The sequence below is a fragment of the Phocoena phocoena genome, chromosome 4 (genome assembly GCF_963924675.1).
Source record: "Phocoena phocoena chromosome 4, mPhoPho1.1, whole genome shotgun sequence".
In the NCBI taxonomy this organism is placed as follows: Eukaryota; Metazoa; Chordata; class Mammalia; order Artiodactyla; family Phocoenidae; genus Phocoena; species Phocoena phocoena.
In genome coordinates, this window is record NC_089222.1 from 15,086,385 (window position 1) to 15,107,114 (window position 20,730).

The 20,730-nt window shown below is 52.4% G+C and overlaps 1 non-coding gene across 1 annotated transcript; it reads right to left on the reverse strand.

The window, feature by feature from the left end:
• Positions 1-20,150: 20,150 nt before the first annotated feature.
• TRNAC-GCA (transfer RNA cysteine (anticodon GCA)) lies at positions 20,151-20,225 on the reverse strand. The gene has a single exon. It is a non-coding gene; the product is annotated as a tRNA-Cys (tRNA).
• Positions 20,226-20,730: the final 505 nt, after the last annotated feature.

The following is a 20,730-nucleotide window of genomic DNA, read 5'->3' on the forward strand; positions in this document are numbered from 1 at the left end:
TGCTGGGTTCAATTTTGATATTGGTTACCTAAAGCCAAGGGCATTATTTTCCCGGCGGGAGAGCTGAAAGTGCGGCCTCAAAGTGTCCTGAGAGACAGTGCGGTTCCTCGTGTTCTCTTCCCAAGTAGAATGGCTGTGTGCGGGGAAAGGGAGTTTGCCTAGAGAAACACTCTGTTTACTACGCCGTGCAGGAGGCCTCCTGGCGCCCTCTATACATCAAGGGAACACGCTACTGTTCCACAACGACCCAAGTGACGTTCAGGTATTCCGTCCACGAATTGACGCGTGCAGAGGTTTGCCAGGAAACCTTAGGCGAGTAGTGCATTGATGTTAGTATGCCTTTCCTAGGGTCCCCGCTGCCTCACCACGTCCCTTGGAAGAACACTGTGTACCGAAACTCTTCTTGGCCCCCTGAGCACCTTTCCGCTGTCAAAGTCCTCCGGATCGCCTCTTTGAAGGCAGAGTGAGAAGCGACAAAGTCTCCTCTTTGCTGTATAGCTAGATAGCCACGACATTCAAAAGTGCCCCTGAACAGAGGTGTAGAAGGTCCTAGGTGGCATGCCGGGGGCTCCCACTGCTGACGCTGAGGAGCCACGTGAGACACGGTGCGTAGTGTTCATTCTGGGTGTCCTTACCTACCGGCTCTTCCTGGCAAGCGGTAACTCGACCTTTGATGCAGTCTGGCAAATGGACAGTTTCCCCCCGGAACACTGCTAGGCTTTTGGCAGGTTCAGGGAGCACCTAAGTCTGATACCTAGCACCTTTAAGAGTTCATGCCATTCGCACAGTGCACAACTCCCTGGCTACAAAATTATTCAGAGAAGGTGCCACGGTCCTCCTCGGGTCCCCCTTGGTTCCTGAGAAACTCTACGCACGTGGGCTGTGTGCCACTCTGAGACTGGGACCCTTAGAGAACTGTAGTACCTCCCAACGGGAAAGAAGGATCGTTCAGCGTGAAAGCTGCCTGAAATACAGTGCTCTGCCAGTCCATTCTGGCACGCTGGAATGTCTTTGGAAGGAAAGTGGAATTTTCTTGAGAGCAGTAGTGGGTTTCCACTTCCATTCCTGGGGCATCCCAGAGCCGCCTTTACATAAAAGGAACACGACACTGAGCGCCAAGCTGAAGGCAAGGGCCAGGAATTGCATCCACAAATGCCAGGCAGGCGTGCAGCATTTCCCAGGGAGCCCTACTCAAAGCAGAGGCTCAACGCTAGTGGGCTTTTCAGGACTCCTGGGACTCCCGCGTCCTCACCACGTCTCACGGAAACACCATGTGTACCGTTTGTCCCGTCTTAGGCGACCTACCAACATACAGGCACCTAGGCCCTTCGCATCGTCTCTTGGCACGAAGAGTGAATTCAAGGCAAAACACTGCTCTCTTTGTCGCACCGTGGCAGTGCCCATCTTTCAAAAGTCCTCCCGAACACGGGTCTGGCAGGTCTTAGGTGGACCGCAAGCGGTCCCCGCTGCTGAACCAGGACCGCAATGAAAACACCCTCTGCTTAGCGTTCGCACTGGCAACACGAAGCTGCCCTCGCTTGCCAAGCAGACCGTCGACTTTAGGCGCAGCCTGACCAACGGACTTGTTGCCCCTGCAACGCTGCCTGAGCTCTGGTAGGATAAAAGGACACTTTTTGGCCTCACCTCAGGAATTACGTCGGTCACGCCTTTCAGCTCCCGGTGTGCCACAGTTTTATCAGGGAAGGGCCCGGCTGCTCCTTGAGTCTCTTTTCGCTGGTCAGAAGCTACACGTACGTGTGCTGCGTCAAGTCTGACCTAGGGGCCTAATGAGAAAAGCATTATTTTCCCAACGGGAAAGCAGGACACTTGCGGCCTCAGATTTAAGCGAAAAACAGCCTTGTTGCCCGTGCCCCTCTTCACAGTGGTAATGCCGGTTGATTGAACGGCAGGTTTCCTAGGCTAACAGACAGTTTCCTACTCGTTACAGGAGGCCTCCAGCAGCCCTTGTTCACATAACGGGAAAGGCAGACCTGTCCCCCAGGCTCAACGTAATGTCAGGGTTTCCACGCACGACTTGACGTGTACCAACGATTTCCATGAACCCTTAGGGAAAGGAGCGCATTAACGCCGGACTGCTTCTCCTAGGACTCCCTCTGCCCCACCGTGTCCCTTTGGAGGAACACTGTGCACTCAATGACTCCTGTTGACCGATTGGGCACCGTTCGGCTACCCAGGTACCTCCGGATCATCTCTTGGAACGCAGCGGGAAAGGCCGCAAACTGTTGCCTTCGTTGGATAGATAGATTGACAAGTCCTTCAACTGTGCCCCGACCCGAGTTCTGGAAAGTCTTCGGTGTAATGCCAGTGGCTCGCAGCGCTGACCCTGAGCTGCAATGTAACAAACTCTGTGCTGACTGTTCATTCTCGGTTCACATACCTGCCCTCTCTCGCTGCCCAGCAGAAACTCGACTTTAGATGCCGTCTGGAAAATGAACGGTTTCCTCCCGAACCCTGCTAGTCTTTTGGCAGGTTCAAGGACACCCAGATCTAGCTAGCGCCTTAAAACGCCTTTGTCACTCGGACAGTGCTCATCTCCCTGCGCAAGATGTTATTCTGAGAAGGTACCACAGTGCTTCTTGTGTCTCTTCTGGTGCTTGAGAAACTACACGTACGTGGGGCTGCGTTCAACTTTGATGCCGGGACCTTAGGAGAAACGTTGGATTGTCCCTAGTTGAACGAAGAATCCTCGTAGCCTCAAAGGTGCCTAAACACAGCGTTCCGCTAGTCTTTCCTTGCATGCTGGAACGTGTCTCAAGGGAAAGGGTGCTATACAAGAAAGAAGAAAGGTCTTTCCACTTCCTTGCCTGAGGCGTGCCAGAGCCCCCTTCGCATCAAGGGCAGACCACACTGGTCACGAAGATCAAAACAGGGTCCAGGAACGGCATCCACAGTGCCTGCAGGCATGCAGCCTTTGCCCAGAAGCCTTAGTCAAAGCAGTGGCTTGACGCTAGGGTGCTGGTTCAGGACTCCTGGGTCCGCACCACCTCGCATGGAAAAACACTGTGTACCCAATGTGTACCCAATTCTTAGGGGACCCAACCAAATACAGGGACCTAGGCCCTTCGGATCGTTTCTCTGCAAGAAGAATGAAAGGCAACACTCTGCTCCCTTCGCTGCCCGTCTAGACTGCCGAGCTTTCAAAAGTCCTCCCGAACACAGGCCTAGCAGGTCTTCGGTGTTAATGCCAATGGTCCCCACTGCTGAACCACTGCTGCAATGAAGAAACACCGTGTTTACGGTTCATGCTGGGAACACTTCCCTGCCGCCCCTCTCTCTCTCTCTCTCTCTCTCTCTCTCTCTCTCACTCTCCCTCTCTCTCCCTCACCCTCTCCCTCTCTCTCTCTCTCTCTCTCTCTCTCTCTCTCTCTCTGCCAAGCAGAAGGTCGACTTCAGAGGCAGCCTGACAAACGTACAATTTGCCCCTGAACGCTACCCCGGGTTTTGTAAAGACACAAGGACAGTTTGGCCCATCCCCGGGAATTACGTCGTTGAGGCCATTCAGCCCACGCGGGACTACCCTGGTGCCAATGTCTTATCAGCGAAGGTCCAGGGTGCTGCTTGAGTCTCTTTTTGTTGGTCACAAACTGCAAGTGCATGTGCTGGGTTCAATTTTGATATTGGTTACCTAAAGCCAAGGGCATTATTTTCCCGGCGGGAGAGCTGAAAGTGCGGCCTCAAAGTGTCCTGAGAGACAGTGCGGTTCCTCGTGTTCTCTTCCCAAGTAGAATGGCTGTGTGCGGGGAAAGGGAGTTTGCCTAGAGAAACACTCTGTTTACTACGCCGTGCAGGAGGCCTCCCGGCGCCCTCTATACATCAAGGGAACACGCTACTGTTCCACAACGACCCAAGTGACGTTCAGGTATTCCGTCCACGAATTGACGCGTGCAGAGGTTTGCCAGGAAACCTTAGGCGAGTAGTGCATTGATGTTAGTATGCCTTTCCTAGGGTCCCCGCTGCCTCACCACGTCCCTTGGAAGAACACTGTGTACCGAAACTCTTCTTGGCCCCCTGAGCACCTTTCCGCTGTCAAAGTCCTCCGGATCGCCTCTTTGAAGGCAGAGTGAGAAGCACCAAAGTCTCCTCTTTGCTGTATAGCTAGATAGCCACGACATTCAAAAGTGCCCCTGAACAGAGGTGTAGAAGGTCCTAGGTGGCATGCCGGGGGCTCCCAGTGCTGACGCTGAGGAGCCACGTGAGACACGGTGCGTAGTGTTCATTCTGGGTGTCCTTACCTACCGGCTCTTCCTGGCAAGCGGTAACTCGACCTTTGATGCAGTCTGGCAAATGGACAGTTTCCCCCCGGAACACTGCTAGGCTTTTGGCAGGTTCAGGGAGCACCTAAGTCTGATACCTAGCACCTTTAAGAGTTCATGCCAGTCGCACAGTGCACAACTCCCTGGCTACAAAATTATTCAGAGAAGGTGCCACGGTCCTCCTCGGGTCCCCCTTGGTTCCTGAGAAACTCTACGCACGTGGGCTGTGTGCCACTCTGAGACTGGGACCCTTAGAGAACTGTAGTACCTCCCAACGGGAAAGAAGGATCGTTCAGCGTGAAAGCTGCCTGAAATACAGTGCTCTGCCAGTCCATTCTGGCACGCTGGAATGTCTTTGGAAGGAAAGTGGAATTTTCTTGAGAGCAGTAGTGGGTTTCCACTTCCATTCCTGGGGCATCCCAGAGCCGCCTTTACATAAAAGGAACACGACACTGAGCGCCAAGCTGAAGGCAAGGGCCAGGAATTGCATCCACAAATGCCAGGCAGGCGTGCAGCATTTCCCAGGGAGCCCTACTCAAAGCAGAGGCTCAACGCTAGTGGGCTTTTCAGGACTCCTGGGACTCCCGCGTCCTCACCACGTCTCACGGAAACACCATGTGTACCGTTTGTCCCGTCTTAGGCGACCTACCAACATACAGGCACCTAGGCCCTTCGCATCGTCTCTTGGCACGAAGAGTGAATTCAAGGCAAAACACTGCTCTCTTTGTCGCACCGTGGCAGTGCCCATCTTTCAAAAGTCCTCCCGAACACGGGTCTGGCAGGTCTTAGGTGGACCGCAAGCGGTCCCCGCTGCTGAACCAGGACCGCAATGAAAACACCCTCTGCTTAGCGTTCGCACTGGCAACACGAAGCTGCCCTCGCTTGCCAAGCAGACCGTCGACTTTAGGCGCAGCCTGACCAACGGACTTGTTGCCCCTGCAACGCTGCCTGAGCTCTGGTAGGATAAAAGGACACTTTTTGGCCTCACCTCAGGAATTACGTCGGTCACGCCTTTCAGCTCCCGGTGTGCCACAGTTTTATCAGGGAAGGGCCCGGCTGCTCCTTGAGTCTCTTTTCGCTGGTCAGAAGCTACACGTACGTGTGCTGCGTCAAGTCTGACCTAGGGGCCTAATGAGAAAAGCATTATTTTCCCAACGGGAAAGCAGGACACTTGCGGCCTCAGATTTAAGCGAAAAACAGCCTTGTTGCCCGTGCCCCTCTTCACAGTGGTAATGCCGGTTGATTGAACGGCAGGTTTCCTAGGCTAACAGACAGTTTCCTACTCGTTACAGGAGGCCTCCAGCAGCCCTTGTTCACATAACGGGAAAGGCAGACCTGTCCCCCAGGCTCAACGTAATGTCAGGGTTTCCACGCACGACTTGACGTGTACCAACGATTTCCATGAACCCTTAGGGAAAGGAGCGCATTAACGCCGGACTGCTTCTCCTAGGACTCCCTCTGCCCCACCGTGTCCCTTTGGAGGAACACTGTGCACTCAATGACTCCTGTTGACCGATTGGGCACCGTTCGGCTACCCAGGTACCTCCGGATCATCTCTTGGAACGCAGCGGGAAAGGCCGCAAACTGTTGCCTTCGTTGGATAGATAGATTGACAAGTCCTTCAACTGTGCCCCGACCCGAGTTCTGGAAAGTCTTCGGTGTAATGCCAGTGGCTCGCAGCGCTGACCCTGAGCTGCAATGTAACAAACTCTGTGCTGACTGTTCATTCTCGGTTCACATACCTGCCCTCTCTCGCTGCCCAGCAGAAACTCGACTTTAGATGCCGTCTGGAAAATGAACGGTTTCCTCCCGAACCCTGCTAGTCTTTTGGCAGGTTCAAGGACACCCAGATCTAGCTAGCGCCTTAAAACGCCTTTGTCACTCGGACAGTGCTCATCTCCCTGCGCAAGATGTTATTCTGAGAAGGTACCACAGTGCTTCTTGTGTCTCTTCTGGTGCTTGAGAAACTACACGTACGTGGGGCTGCGTTCAACTTTGATGCCGGGACCTTAGGAGAAACGTTGGATTGTCCCTAGTTGAACGAAGAATCCTCGTAGCCTCAAAGGTGCCTAAACACAGCGTTCCGCTAGTCTTTCCTTGCATGCTGGAACGTGTCTCAAGGGAAAGGGTGCTATACAAGAAAGAAGAAAGGTCTTTCCACTTCCTTGCCTGAGGCGTGCCAGAGCCCCCTTCGCATCAAGGGCAGACCACACTGGTCACGAAGATCAAAACAGGGTCCAGGAACGGCATCCACAGTGCCTGCAGGCATGCAGCCTTTGCCCAGAAGCCTTAGTCAAAGCAGTGGCTTGACGCTAGGGTGCTGGTTCAGGACTCCTGGGTCCGCACCACCTCGCATGGAAAAACACTGTGTACCCAATGTGTACCCAATTCTTAGGGGACCCAACCAAATACAGGGACCTAGGCCCTTCGGATCGTTTCTCTGCAAGAAGAATGAAAGGCAACACTCTGCTCCCTTCGCTGCCCGTCTAGACTGCCGAGCTTTCAAAAGTCCTCCCGAACACAGGCCTAGCAGGTCTTCGGTGTTAATGCCAATGGTCCCCACTGCTGAACCACTGCTGCAATGAAGAAACACCGTGTTTACGGTTCATGCTGGGAACACTTCCCTGCCGCCCCTCTCTCTCTCTCTCTCTCTCTCTCTCTCTCTCTCACTCTCCCTCTCTCTCCCTCACCCTCTCCCTCTCTCTCTCTCTCTCTCTCTCTCTCTCTCTCTCTCTGCCAAGCAGAAGGTCGACTTCAGAGGCAGCCTGACAAACGTACAATTTGCCCCTGAACGCTACCCCGGGTTTTGTAAAGACACAAGGACAGTTTGGCCCATCCCCGGGAATTACGTCGTTGAGGCCATTCAGCCCACGCGGGACTACCCTGGTGCCAATGTCTTATCAGCGAAGGTCCAGGGTGCTGCTTGAGTCTCTTTTTGTTGGTCACAAACTGCAAGTGCATGTGCTGGGTTCAATTTTGATATTGGTTACCTAAAGCCAAGGGCATTATTTTCCCGGCGGGAGAGCTGAAAGTGCGGCCTCAAAGTGTCCTGAGAGACAGTGCGGTTCCTCGTGTTCTCTTCCCAAGTAGAATGGCTGTGTGCGGGGAAAGGGAGTTTGCCTAGAGAAACACTCTGTTTACTACGCCGTGCAGGAGGCCTCCCGGCGCCCTCTATACATCAAGGGAACACGCTACTGTTCCACAACGACCCAAGTGACGTTCAGGTATTCCGTCCACGAATTGACGCGTGCAGAGGTTTGCCAGGAAACCTTAGGCGAGAAGTGCATTGATGTTAGTATGCCTTTCCTAGGGTCCCCGCTGCCTCACCACGTCCCTTGGAAGAACACTGTGTACCGAAACTCTTCTTGGCCCCCTGAGCACCTTTCCGCTGTCAAAGTCCTCCAGATCGCCTCTTTGAAGGCAGAGTGAGAAGCGCCAAAGTCTCCTCTTTGCTGTATAGCTAGATAGCCACGACATTCAAAAGTGCCCCTGAACAGAGGTGTAGAAGGTCCTAGGTGGCATGCCGGGGGCTCCCAGTGCTGACGCTGAGGAGCCACGTGAGACACGGTGCGTAGTGTTCATTCTGGGTGTCCTTACCTACCGGCTCTTCCTGGCAAGCGGTAACTCGACCTTTGATGCAGTCTGGCAAATGGACAGTTTCCCCCCGGAACACTGCTAGGCTTTTGGCAGGTTCAGGGAGCACCTAAGTCTGATACCTAGCACCTTTAAGAGTTCATGCCATTCGCACAGTGCACAACTCCCTGGCTACAAAATTATTCAGAGAAGGTGCCACGGTCCTCCTCGGGTCCCCCTTGGTTCCTGAGAAACTCTACGCACGTGGGCTGTGTGCCACTCTGAGACTGGGACCCTTAGAGAACTGTAGTACCTCCCAACGGGAAAGAAGGATCGTTCAGCGTGAAAGCTGCCTGAAATACAGTGCTCTGCCAGTCCATTCTGGCACGCTGGAATGTCTTTGGAAGGAAAGTGGAATTTTCTTGAGAGCAGTAGTGGGTTTCCACTTCCATTCCTGGGGCATCCCAGAGCCGCCTTTACATAAAAGGAACACGACACTGAGCGCCAAGCTGAAGGCAAGGGCCAGGAATTGCATCCACAAATGCCAGGCAGGCGTGCAGCATTTCCCAGGGAGCCCTACTCAAAGCAGAGGCTCAACGCTAGTGGGCTTTTCAGGACTCCTGGGACTCCCGCGTCCTCACCACGTCTCACGGAAACACCATGTGTACCGTTTGTCCCGTCTTAGGCGACCTACCAACATACAGGCACCTAGGCCCTTCGCATCGTCTCTTGGCACGAAGAGTGAATTCAAGGCAAAACACTGCTCTCTTTGTCGCACCGTGGCAGTGCCCATCTTTCAAAAGTCCTCCCGAACACGGGTCTGGCAGGTCTTAGGTGGACCGCAAGCGGTCCCCGCTGCTGAACCAGGACCGCAATGAAAACACCCTCTGCTTAGCGTTCGCACTGGCAACACGAAGCTGCCCTCGCTTGCCAAGCAGACCGTCGACTTTAGGCGCAGCCTGACCAACGGACTTGTTGCCCCTGCAACGCTGCCTGAGCTCTGGTAGGATAAAAGGACACTTTTTGGCCTCACCTCAGGAATTACGTCGGTCACGCCTTTCAGCTCCCGGTGTGCCACAGTTTTATCAGGGAAGGGCCCGGCTGCTCCTTGAGTCTCTTTTCGCTGGTCAGAAGCTACACGTACGTGTGCTGCGTCAAGTCTGACCTAGGGGCCTAATGAGAAAAGCATTATTTTCCCAACGGGAAAGCAGGACACTTGCGGCCTCAGATTTAAGCGAAAAACAGCCTTGTTGCCCGTGCCCCTCTTCACAGTGGTAATGCCGGTTGATTGAACGGCAGGTTTCCTAGGCTAACAGACAGTTTCCTACTCGTTACAGGAGGCCTCCAGCAGCCCTTGTTCACATAACGGGAAAGGCAGACCTGTCCCCCAGGCTCAACGTAATGTCAGGGTTTCCACGCACGACTCGACGTGTACCAACGATTTCCATGAACCCTTAGGGAAAGGAGCGCATTAACGCCGGACTGCTTCTCCTAGGACTCCCTCTGCCCCACCGTGTCCCTTTGGAGGAACACTGTGCACTCAATGACTCCTGTTGACCGATTGGGCACCGTTCGGCTACCCAGGTACCTCCGGATCATCTCTTGGAACGCAGCGGGAAAGGCCGCAAACTGTTGCCTTCGTTGGATAGATAGATTGACAAGTCCTTCAACTGTGCCCCGACCCGAGTTCTGGAAAGTCTTCGGTGTAATGCCAGTGGCTCGCAGCGCTGACCCTGAGCTGCAATGTAACAAACTCTGTGCTGACTGTTCATTCTCGGTTCACATACCTGCCCTCTCTCGCTGCCCAGCAGAAACTCGACTTTAGATGCCGTCTGGAAAATGAACGGTTTCCTCCCGAACCCTGCTAGTCTTTTGGCAGGTTCAAGGACACCCAGATCTAGCTAGCGCCTTAAAACGCCTTTGTCACTCGGACAGTGCTCATCTCCCTGCGCAAGATGTTATTCTGAGAAGGTACCACAGTGCTTCTTGTGTCTCTTCTGGTGCTTGAGAAACTACACGTACGTGGGGCTGCGTTCAACTTTGATGCCGGGACCTTAGGAGAAACGTTGGATTGTCCCTAGTTGAACGAAGAATCCTCGTAGCCTCAAAGGTGCCTAAACACAGCGTTCCGCTAGTCTTTCCTTGCATGCTGGAACGTGTCTCAAGGGAAAGGGTGCTATACAAGAAAGAAGAAAGGTCTTTCCACTTCCTTGCCTGAGGCGTGCCAGAGCCCCCTTCGCATCAAGGGCAGACCACACTGGTCACGAAGATCAAAACAGGGTCCAGGAACGGCATCCACAGTGCCTGCAGGCATGCAGCCTTTGCCCAGAAGCCTTAGTCAAAGCAGTGGCTTGACGCTAGGGTGCTGGTTCAGGACTCCTGGGTCCGCACCACCTCGCATGGAAAAACACTGTGTACCCAATGTGTACCCAATTCTTAGGGGACCCAACCAAATACAGGGACCTAGGCCCTTCGGATCGTTTCTCTGCAAGAAGAATGAAAGGCAACACTCTGCTCCCTTCGCTGCCCGTCTAGACTGCCGAGCTTTCAAAAGTCCTCCCGAACACAGGCCTAGCAGGTCTTCGGTGTTAATGCCAATGGTCCCCACTGCTGAACCACTGCTGCAATGAAGAAACACCGTGTTTACGGTTCATGCTGGGAACACTTCCCTGCCGCCCCTCTCTCTCTCTCTCTCTCTCTCTCTCTCTCTCTCACTCTCCCTCTCTCTCCCTCACCCTCTCCCTCTCTCTCTCTCTCTCTCTCTCTCTCTCTCTCTCTCTCTCTGCCAAGCAGAAGGTCGACTTCAGAGGCAGCCTGACAAACGTACAATTTGCCCCTGAACGCTACCCCGGGTTTTGTAAAGACACAAGGACAGTTTGGCCCATCCCCGGGAATTACGTCGTTGAGGCCATTCAGCCCACGCGGGACTACCCTGGTGCCAATGTCTTATCAGCGAAGGTCCAGGGTGCTGCTTGAGTCTCTTTTTGTTGGTCACAAACTGCAAGTGCATGTGCTGGGTTCAATTTTGATATTGGTTACCTAAAGCCAAGGGCATTATTTTCCCGGCGGGAGAGCTGAAAGTGCGGCCTCAAAGTGTCCTGAGAGACAGTGCGGTTCCTCGTGTTCTCTTCCCAAGTAGAATGGCTGTGTGCGGGGAAAGGGAGTTTGCCTAGAGAAACACTCTGTTTACTACGCCGTGCAGGAGGCCTCCCGGCGCCCTCTATACATCAAGGGAACACGCTACTGTTCCACAACGACCCAAGTGACGTTCAGGTATTCCGTCCACGAATTGACGCGTGCAGAGGTTTGCCAGGAAACCTTAGGCGAGTAGTGCATTGATGTTAGTATGCCTTTCCTAGGGTCCCCGCTGCCTCACCACGTCCCTTGGAAGAACACTGTGTACCGAAACTCTTCTTGGCCCCCTGAGCACCTTTCCGCTGTCAAAGTCCTCCGGATCGCCTCTTTGAAGGCAGAGTGAGAAGCACCAAAGTCTCCTCTTTGCTGTATAGCTAGATAGCCACGACATTCAAAAGTGCCCCTGAACAGAGGTGTAGAAGGTCCTAGGTGGCATGCCGGGGGCTCCCAGTGCTGACGCTGAGGAGCCACGTGAGACACGGTGCGTAGTGTTCATTCTGGGTGTCCTTACCTACCGGCTCTTCCTGGCAAGCGGTAACTCGACCTTTGATGCAGTCTGGCAAATGGACAGTTTCCCCCCGGAACACTGCTAGGCTTTTGGCAGGTTCAGGGAGCACCTAAGTCTGATACCTAGCACCTTTAAGAGTTCATGCCAGTCGCACAGTGCACAACTCCCTGGCTACAAAATTATTCAGAGAAGGTGCCACGGTCCTCCTCGGGTCCCCCTTGGTTCCTGAGAAACTCTACGCACGTGGGCTGTGTGCCACTCTGAGACTGGGACCCTTAGAGAACTGTAGTACCTCCCAACGGGAAAGAAGGATCGTTCAGCGTGAAAGCTGCCTGAAATACAGTGCTCTGCCAGTCCATTCTGGCACGCTGGAATGTCTTTGGAAGGAAAGTGGAATTTTCTTGAGAGCAGTAGTGGGTTTCCACTTCCATTCCTGGGGCATCCCAGAGCCGCCTTTACATAAAAGGAACACGACACTGAGCGCCAAGCTGAAGGCAAGGGCCAGGAATTGCATCCACAAATGCCAGGCAGGCGTGCAGCATTTCCCAGGGAGCCCTACTCAAAGCAGAGGCTCAACGCTAGTGGGCTTTTCAGGACTCCTGGGACTCCCGCGTCCTCACCACGTCTCACGGAAACACCATGTGTACCGTTTGTCCCGTCTTAGGCGACCTACCAACATACAGGCACCTAGGCCCTTCGCATCGTCTCTTGGCACGAAGAGTGAATTCAAGGCAAAACACTGCTCTCTTTGTCGCACCGTGGCAGTGCCCATCTTTCAAAAGTCCTCCCGAACACGGGTCTGGCAGGTCTTAGGTGGACCGCAAGCGGTCCCCGCTGCTGAACCAGGACCGCAATGAAAACACCCTCTGCTTAGCGTTCGCACTGGCAACACGAAGCTGCCCTCGCTTGCCAAGCAGACCGTCGACTTTAGGCGCAGCCTGACCAACGGACTTGTTGCCCCTGCAACGCTGCCTGAGCTCTGGTAGGATAAAAGGACACTTTTTGGCCTCACCTCAGGAATTACGTCGGTCACGCCTTTCAGCTCCCGGTGTGCCACAGTTTTATCAGGGAAGGGCCCGGCTGCTCCTTGAGTCTCTTTTCGCTGGTCAGAAGCTACACGTACGTGTGCTGCGTCAAGTCTGACCTAGGGGCCTAATGAGAAAAGCATTATTTTCCCAACGGGAAAGCAGGACACTTGCGGCCTCAGATTTAAGCGAAAAACAGCCTTGTTGCCCGTGCCCCTCTTCACAGTGGTAATGCCGGTTGATTGAACGGCAGGTTTCCTAGGCTAACAGACAGTTTCCTACTCGTTACAGGAGGCCTCCAGCAGCCCTTGTTCACATAACGGGAAAGGCAGACCTGTCCCCCAGGCTCAACGTAATGTCAGGGTTTCCACGCACGACTTGACGTGTACCAACGATTTCCATGAACCCTTAGGGAAAGGAGCGCATTAACGCCGGACTGCTTCTCCTAGGACTCCCTCTGCCCCACCGTGTCCCTTTGGAGGAACACTGTGCACTCAATGACTCCTGTTGACCGATTGGGCACCGTTCGGCTACCCAGGTACCTCCGGATCATCTCTTGGAACGCAGCGGGAAAGGCCGCAAACTGTTGCCTTCGTTGGATAGATAGATTGACAAGTCCTTCAACTGTGCCCCGACCCGAGTTCTGGAAAGTCTTCGGTGTAATGCCAGTGGCTCGCAGCGCTGACCCTGAGCTGCAATGTAACAAACTCTGTGCTGACTGTTCATTCTCGGTTCACATACCTGCCCTCTCTCGCTGCCCAGCAGAAACTCGACTTTAGATGCCGTCTGGAAAATGAACGGTTTCCTCCCGAACCCTGCTAGTCTTTTGGCAGGTTCAAGGACACCCAGATCTAGCTAGCGCCTTAAAACGCCTTTGTCACTCGGACAGTGCTCATCTCCCTGCGCAAGATGTTATTCTGAGAAGGTACCACAGTGCTTCTTGTGTCTCTTCTGGTGCTTGAGAAACTACACGTACGTGGGGCTGCGTTCAACTTTGATGCCGGGACCTTAGGAGAAACGTTGGATTGTCCCTAGTTGAACGAAGAATCCTCGTAGCCTCAAAGGTGCCTAAACACAGCGTTCCGCTAGTCTTTCCTTGCATGCTGGAACGTGTCTCAAGGGAAAGGGTGCTATACAAGAAAGAAGAAAGGTCTTTCCACTTCCTTGCCTGAGGCGTGCCAGAGCCCCCTTCGCATCAAGGGCAGACCACACTGGTCACGAAGATCAAAACAGGGTCCAGGAACGGCATCCACAGTGCCTGCAGGCATGCAGCCTTTGCCCAGAAGCCTTAGTCAAAGCAGTGGCTTGACGCTAGGGTGCTGGTTCAGGACTCCTGGGTCCGCACCACCTCGCATGGAAAAACACTGTGTACCCAATGTGTACCCAATTCTTAGGGGACCCAACCAAATACAGGGACCTAGGCCCTTCGGATCGTTTCTCTGCAAGAAGAATGAAAGGCAACACTCTGCTCCCTTCGCTGCCCGTCTAGACTGCCGAGCTTTCAAAAGTCCTCCCGAACACAGGCCTAGCAGGTCTTCGGTGTTAATGCCAATGGTCCCCACTGCTGAACCACTGCTGCAATGAAGAAACACCGTGTTTACGGTTCATGCTGGGAACACTTCCCTGCCGCCCCTCTCTCTCTCTCTCTCTCTCTCTCTCTCTCTCTCACTCTCCCTCTCTCTCCCTCACCCTCTCCCTCTCTCTCTCTCTCTCTCTCTCTCTCTCTCTCTCTCTGCCAAGCAGAAGGTCGACTTCAGAGGCAGCCTGACAAACGTACAATTTGCCCCTGAACGCTACCCCGGGTTTTGTAAAGACACAAGGACAGTTTGGCCCATCCCCGGGAATTACGTCGTTGAGGCCATTCAGCCCACGCGGGACTACCCTGGTGCCAATGTCTTATCAGCGAAGGTCCAGGGTGCTGCTTGAGTCTCTTTTTGTTGGTCACAAACTGCAAGTGCATGTGCTGGGTTCAATTTTGATATTGGTTACCTAAAGCCAAGGGCATTATTTTCCCGGCGGGAGAGCTGAAAGTGCGGCCTCAAAGTGTCCTGAGAGACAGTGCGGTTCCTCGTGTTCTCTTCCCAAGTAGAATGGCTGTGTGCGGGGAAAGGGAGTTTGCCTAGAGAAACACTCTGTTTACTACGCCGTGCAGGAGGCCTCCCGGCGCCCTCTATACATCAAGGGAACACGCTACTGTTCCACAACGACCCAAGTGACGTTCAGGTATTCCGTCCACGAATTGACGCGTGCAGAGGTTTGCCAGGAAACCTTAGGCGAGAAGTGCATTGATGTTAGTATGCCTTTCCTAGGGTCCCCGCTGCCTCACCACGTCCCTTGGAAGAACACTGTGTACCGAAACTCTTCTTGGCCCCCTGAGCACCTTTCCGCTGTCAAAGTCCTCCAGATCGCCTCTTTGAAGGCAGAGTGAGAAGCGCCAAAGTCTCCTCTTTGCTGTATAGCTAGATAGCCACGACATTCAAAAGTGCCCCTGAACAGAGGTGTAGAAGGTCCTAGGTGGCATGCCGGGGGCTCCCAGTGCTGACGCTGAGGAGCCACGTGAGACACGGTGCGTAGTGTTCATTCTGGGTGTCCTTACCTACCGGCTCTTCCTGGCAAGCGGTAACTCGACCTTTGATGCAGTCTGGCAAATGGACAGTTTCCCCCCGGAACACTGCTAGGCTTTTGGCAGGTTCAGGGAGCACCTAAGTCTGATACCTAGCACCTTTAAGAGTTCATGCCATTCGCACAGTGCACAACTCCCTGGCTACAAAATTATTCAGAGAAGGTGCCACGGTCCTCCTCGGGTCCCCCTTGGTTCCTGAGAAACTCTACGCACGTGGGCTGTGTGCCACTCTGAGACTGGGACCCTTAGAGAACTGTAGTACCTCCCAACGGGAAAGAAGGATCGTTCAGCGTGAAAGCTGCCTGAAATACAGTGCTCTGCCAGTCCATTCTGGCACGCTGGAATGTCTTTGGAAGGAAAGTGGAATTTTCTTGAGAGCAGTAGTGGGTTTCCACTTCCATTCCTGGGGCATCCCAGAGCCGCCTTTACATAAAAGGAACACGACACTGAGCGCCAAGCTGAAGGCAAGGGCCAGGAATTGCATCCACAAATGCCAGGCAGGCGTGCAGCATTTCCCAGGGAGCCCTACTCAAAGCAGAGGCTCAACGCTAGTGGGCTTTTCAGGACTCCTGGGACTCCCGCGTCCTCACCACGTCTCACGGAAACACCATGTGTACCGTTTGTCCCGTCTTAGGCGACCTACCAACATACAGGCACCTAGGCCCTTCGCATCGTCTCTTGGCACGAAGAGTGAATTCAAGGCAAAACACTGCTCTCTTTGTCGCACCGTGGCAGTGCCCATCTTTCAAAAGTCCTCCCGAACACGGGTCTGGCAGGTCTTAGGTGGACCGCAAGCGGTCCCCGCTGCTGAACCAGGACCGCAATGAAAACACCCTCTGCTTAGCGTTCGCACTGGCAACACGAAGCTGCCCTCGCTTGCCAAGCAGACCGTCGACTTTAGGCGCAGCCTGACCAACGGACTTGTTGCCCCTGCAACGCTGCCTGAGCTCTGGTAGGATAAAAGGACACTTTTTGGCCTCACCTCAGGAATTACGTCGGTCACGCCTTTCAGCTCCCGGTGTGCCACAGTTTTATCAGGGAAGGGCCCGGCTGCTCCTTGAGTCTCTTTTCGCTGGTCAGAAGCTACACGTACGTGTGCTGCGTCAAGTCTGACCTAGGGGCCTAATGAGAAAAGCATTATTTTCCCAACGGGAAAGCAGGACACTTGCGGCCTCAGATTTAAGCGAAAAACAGCCTTGTTGCCCGTGCCCCTCTTCACAGTGGTAATGCCGGTTGATTGAACGGCAGGTTTCCTAGGCTAACAGACAGTTTCCTACTCGTTACAGGAGGCCTCCAGCAGCCCTTGTTCACATAACGGGAAAGGCAGACCTGTCCCCCAGGCTCAACGTAATGTCAGGGTTTCCACGCACGACTCGACGTGTACCAACGATTTCCATGAACCCTTAGGGAAAGGAGCGCATTAACGCCGGACTGCTTCTCCTAGGACTCCCTCTGCCCCACCGTGTCCCTTTGGAGGAACACTGTGCACTCAATGACTCCTGTTGACCGATTGGGCACCGTTCGGCTACCCAGGTACCTCCGGATCATCTCTTGGAACGCAGCGGGAAAGGCCGCAAACTGTTGCCTTCGTTGGATAGATAGATTGACAAGTCCTTCAACTGTGCCCCGACCCGAGTTCTGGAAAGTCTTCGGTGTAATGCCAGTGGCTCGCAGCGCTGACCCTGAGCTGCAATGTAACAAACTCTGTGCTGACTGTTCATTCTCGGTTCACATACCTGCCCTCTCTCGCTGCCCAGCAGAAACTCGACTTTAGATGCCGTCTGGAAAATGAACGGTTTCCTCCCGAACCCTGCTAGTCTTTTGGCAGGTTCAAGGACACCCAGATCTAGCTAGCGCCTTAAAACGCCTTTGTCACTCGGACAGTGCTCATCTCCCTGCGCAAGATGTTATTCTGAGAAGGTACCACAGTGCTTCTTGTGTCTCTTCTGGTGCTTGAGAAACTACACGTACGTGGGGCTGCGTTCAACTTTGATGCCGGGACCTTAGGAGAAACGTTGGATTGTCCCTAGTTGAACGAAGAATCCTCGTAGCCTCAAAGGTGCCTAAACACAGCGTTCCGCTAGTCTTTCCTTGCATGCTGGAACGTGTCTCAAGGGAAAGGGTGCTATACAAGAAAGAAGAAAGGTCTTTCCACTTCCTTGCCTGAGGCGTGCCAGAGCCCCCTTCGCATCAAGGGCAGACCACACTGGTCACGAAGATCAAAACAGGGTCCAGGAACGGCATCCACAGTGCCTGCAGGCATGCAGCCTTTGCCCAGAAGCCTTAGTCAAAGCAGTGGCTTGACGCTAGGGTGCTGGTTCAGCAGCACCAGTCTTTAAATGACTCCTTTGTTTTAACGAATCTGCCAGGAAGAAGAAAAGAAAAAAATCACAGGGGCAACTGGATTTGAATTAGGGAACCTCTTGATCTGCAGTCAAATCCTCTACCACTGAGTTATGCCCCCTTCTGCTATTGTGCCTCCTATTAGCACTTATTTCACTTTTATGTGTTTAATCATACTTCATAAATATCTGTGTGGCTGAGATTCCTGCTAGATTTAATTTCATCCCTGATTCCGTTCTAGCCACATCATCTCCTACTTATCCCAGAGCATGTTTGTTCATTTCGTTCTCAGAACTTAAAGCTCAGTGCTCTAATATCTAACTCTCCAGTGTTAAATATACACCACCAGCTGCCCATAAATCTCCAGGCACATCAGTGAATGTTGTAAATATCGTGGGCTGCCATCAAGTATTGGACATGGAGGTGGTCTTAACTGTGACTCCACTACTGGACTACAGAGGTTCACGTTCATCTCTGAATTACGGGCAAATACTTTATGTGTGCATTGATTTTATACTGTGCCTGATTTTATCAGATTTTCACTGGGACCTCATCCAGGTGAGCTGTCTCATTTTATAGCTGGCAGAAAAAACAAGATTTCCAAAATTCGCCTTTCAACACCACTGATTCTTAGTTCCTTGAGTTCCTGTTTGAGAACTTTCAATCTTGTGTATTGAGAAGAAAGGTCAAGGAAATCTCTGTCACTGCAGTAAGTTCTCCCTGATGAAGGCTGGAAGCTGCTGTGAATGTAAGGAGCCCACAGCCCCCAGAGCTCCAGCTCACAGCTCTCTGTGGGCTGTAGACGACCCTTCCCAGCCACTCCACTCTGAGATTCTACCACAACTTCAGATTGCAAACCCAGTGTGCCCCAAACTACACTTGCTGTCTTCCTGCTCAAACCTGTACCTCCTCCTATTTTGCTTTGTTGTAATAATAGTCCATATTTACTAAACACTTGCTATGTGCCAGGCTCAGTTCTAGCCATAACTTCTGGCTCAATCATCAGAAATAAATCCCACAAAACAGGTATTATTGTTAGCATACTGATTTTACAAGTAAGAAAACTGAGGCACATAGTGGCCATACAGCTGAGAGGTTGTAGGGTCAGGATTTCAGTGTGTGCTCAGAGCTGGGTGCCAGGCCTGCCTATGTAACCATCTGATTAGCCTTCTCCCTCTCTTGATTGGTGACACCACTGCATACTGCCATTTGGTCAAAGAATGTAACAGTGCACTGGGCTTCTTCCAACCTCTCCTCCCAGTGCCAGTTTATCACTGGGTACTGCTGAGTTTAGCTTTGACATCACTTAATCCCACTCCCACTCTGGCACCACAGTGCCACCACCTCCTAAATGGCCTCCCAGCCTCCACCCCTGACATCCATCTCCTACTGCTTCCACAGCAGTCATTTTAAAACCAAGTGCATCTAGGCCACTCCTTTTAAAGGCCTTCATGTTAAGCTGCAAGACTCTCAGCACAAGAGTTCTTACATTTTGATCCCTGTCTGCCTCCTCAGCTTCAGCCTCCTCTGCTGACACTCCCCATAGCACATTTTGTGCTCCAGCTGCCTCCAACTGCATCCATCTGGCTCCAGCCTCTGCCCATGCAGTTTTTTCTGCCTGGGACCCAACCCTCACTCACCGCACCCCTGCCTCTCCACTCTCCCTCTGGTGCGATACTGTTCTTCTGTGAGACCCTGACTTGCCATCAGCTCCTCTTGGAAGCCTCCTGTAACCTCCCTCCTCTGGACAGAGGTAATAGCTGCCTCCTCTGCATTCCTGAAGCTGGCCCAGCTCAGTCCAGCTCACAGCTGTCTGACTTATTTTACAGGCCTGCTTCTTGGCTGAGAGCACACTGAGTCCAGGGGCTGTGTCTTATTCACTTCTGGGTTCACACTTTGCACAGTTCGGGCATGTAGTAGGGGCTCAGTGTATGTCATTCAAGCTGATTTTAAAATGCAGCAGTGCCTGAGCTGCAGGCAGGAGTTAAACCTAGACTAAGGCCTGACCTCTGGTCCCAGCCTGGGTCTGGAATGCAGGCACCCAAGGTGGGGTGCTCGCTGCAGGCAATGAACTGGGGATGGAAAGGTAATAGAAAGTCCTCAAGCTTTAGATCAGGAAAGGAGTGTAGTTCTCTAAACTTTAGGTCAGTTCATGTTTATCCACAGCAGTGTTCTGTGAACAAGAACTCTATTCCCTGACTGCCCCCAGGACACTGTAAAGTGTGGGCATCATCACTGTTACTGGGTTTGCCCTGCAGCCAAAATGTTCTAAAAGGCTATGGACAGTTGTAGCATTTTGGGAGCATTGCTAAGTGGAAATTTGTGACAAAGCATTTAACAGAAGGGGAACAGAATGAGTAGTATAATGAAGTCATTGAGAACGTGTTCTCCTAGTTTAAATCCTGGACCTGTCCTTTGTAGCATCTGCAAGTCTCAGACTCCTTGTTTACACAAGGAGATAATGGAGATAATGTATCTCCATTTACACAATGGAGATAATGTATCTCGTAAAATTTTGGTGAGAAATGAAGGAGATAATTAATGTAAAGTACCTAGTCTGCAGCCTGGCATATGACAAGGGACATTAGTTATTATTCAACCAGTCATGCGTTACAGAATATATTAATGTCAAAATCAATCCATATTCTTCTAAAGCAAAAAGAAAAATGTGGAAGGGGCACCTGGATTTGAACCAGGGACCTCTTGATCTGCAGTCAAATGCTCTACCCTTGAGCTATACCGTCAGTGAAATGGCCTTGTTTTTATAATTATCTCTCTCTCAACATTATAGCTCTAAACTCTCTCTCAACATTATAGCAGTGACTCAGTGGAGCTATAATTAGAGAGAATGCTGCCTGGAAGGAGTCTGGGCATCATAGAATTTCACTATGAAAAGAGACCTGACTCCTGAGAATTAAGTTCTCTGAGCCTGGAAACTCTCTTGACTTTCATACCTAAAGCCTCTTCTGTCTGCCAAAGCTTATACAAAGTGAACCTTGGTTCCAGGTAAAAATCATCAGATTTTCCACAAATAGCATCATCAGTATAATGTGATGATTGGATTCCTGTCATGCTTCCTTAGCCACAGCTCCCAGAAACTGAGATCCTCATTACACTTCTGATTTCACAGAACTGATCTCATAACTGGTACTCAATAATTTGTTTCTTTAAATTGATTCTGGAAAAAATATGTATAAATAATGGTTTGTGTGAGATAGCTTTTCCAAGACATAACTGTAAGGTGTTTTT